A 1929-nucleotide genomic window follows, 5' to 3' on the forward strand; every position below is an offset into this window, starting at 1 on the left:
TGATGGAGGAGGGGTAAGATCACACAGGTCGCATGATGAGCCGGTGGCTGGCCACCTCCCTACCCTTCCCTCATGTGTCCCTAGGTTCCCTCCCCCACCCGCCATTAGCTTATCCTGAAATAGCGCGAGACTTCCTGAGAGGAGTATGAAGACTCTGAAAGCCAGAGTCCTCCTTGGCCCCAGAGCAGAGGAAGACAGAAATGGGGGGACCCACCACAGGAGAGGAGGCCCCTCTCCCGGGGAGCCCGCCCATGTTCTCCTTCAGCGGCACAGGCGGAACCCGGCTGGCCTGGCCTGCTGTGTTCCTGAGACGTGCACATTTTTCTTCATGCTTATTGCTTTAAAGTGCCCAAGGCAATAAAGAACTGGGGAGTGGTGTCAGGCCAGGTCCTCCCCCCACTGCAGGAGAGAGTCCACGTCTAAGCCCCTGGGAGCAGACAGCACCGGAGCTAAAGGGAGGCAGAGGAGGCGTCCTGGGCAGGCCTGCAAAGAACCCATACTAAGACCGGCCATGGCCAGAGGCAGCACCACCAGGAAGGGAGGCTCTTAAACCTCGGCGGGGACAACAGGCTGGGGTATAAAAGCCCACACATGCCCAGGCCCACACACTCACACACACTCCTCGCTCACACACACCCTCAGCTCCTCCAGAGTCAGCCTGCAATGGCTGCCTCCACCATGTCAGTCTGCTCCAGTGACCTGAGCTATGAAGCTGGTTCTGCCTGCCTGGCTCCTGCAATTCCTGCACCGACGCCTCCTGGCAGGTGGACGACTGCCCAGAGAGCTGCTGCGAGCCCTGCGGCGTCCCCAGCTGCTGCAAGCCCCACGGCTGCTCCCCCGCCCCCTGCCTCACCTTCCTCTGCTCCCCAGCGGGCTGTGCGTCCAGCCCCTGCTGCCAGTCCGTCTGCGCCAGATGCTGCACACCCTCCTGCTGCCAGCCGTCTAGCTGCCAGCCCTGCTGCTGCCCCTGCTCAGCCTGCCAGCCGGCCTGCTGCATGCCTGTCTGTTGTAAGCCGGTGTGCTGTGAGCCCGTGTGCTGTGAGCCCGGTGTGCTGTGAGCCCGTGTGCTGCAAACCCGTGTGCTACAAACCCGTGTGCTGTGAGCCCGTGTACTGCGGGGCTTCCTCCTGCTGCTGCCAGCTGTCCAGCTGCCAGCCCTGCTGCCACCCCTGCCCGCCCTGCCACCATCCTCCAGCGTGTCCCTGCTGTGCAGGCCCATGTGCAGGCCTGCCTGCTGCGTGGCCACCTCCTCCTGCTGTGCCCCCTGCTGCCAGCCAGACTGCTGCCGCCTGTGGCCTTGTGCCTGTCCCTGCTGTGCCGCCCTGCCTGCTCCCACCAGGCCTGCTGTAGCAGCTTCCAGGTCCAGTGCAGCTGCTGATGGGCACATGTCTTGCTCTCATGGGCTGCCTCTGCTCTAGGCATGGCCCCTCAGCATCCCCTGGCCCCCAGATTCACCCCTCTCTCGAGGAGCAGCCACCCCTCTGTGGCCTGGCCTCGACCCGTCATCATGGTCCCCGGCATCTCCAGTTCACACCTGCATTCATGTGACAAAAGCCAATTGCTGTAACCAATAAAGCCTGTGCACTGGGGACACAACCTGCGTTCTGAGCCTCCTCTGAGCCCAAGCCCAGCCCGGGCTGGGCTGTGCATCCACCGACTGTGAAATTCAGGCTTCGTTTGAGGAGGGTGCCCAGGATAGCGGGCCGCAGAGAGACACTTGGCCCAGGCCGCCTCCACCCGGCCCCAACATGTACACCCTGCGCTCAGGTTCCAGAAGTTCCCGTGGATCCCAGAGAACTCGGGGCCTTCTGACATCCCTTTCCACTCAGGGCTTAAGGAGACACAAAGCAGGGGACACCGTGTGGACAGGGGTGAGGGTAGACAGGGCCATGGTCCTGTGAACCCCCGTGGGAGGGGGGAACGGCCGGG

General features: G+C 63.3%; 1 pseudogene; it reads left to right on the plus strand.

The window, feature by feature from the left end:
• Window positions 1–663: 663 nt before the first annotated feature.
• Window positions 664–1378, plus strand: LOC105992980 (annotated as a pseudogene).
• The last annotated feature ends 551 nt before the right edge of the window (window positions 1379–1929 follow it).

The sequence above is a fragment of the Dipodomys ordii genome, unplaced genomic scaffold, assembly GCF_000151885.1.
Source record: "Dipodomys ordii isolate 6190 unplaced genomic scaffold, Dord_2.0 Scaffold91, whole genome shotgun sequence".
Lineage (NCBI taxonomy): Eukaryota > Metazoa > Chordata > Mammalia > Rodentia > Heteromyidae > Dipodomys > Dipodomys ordii.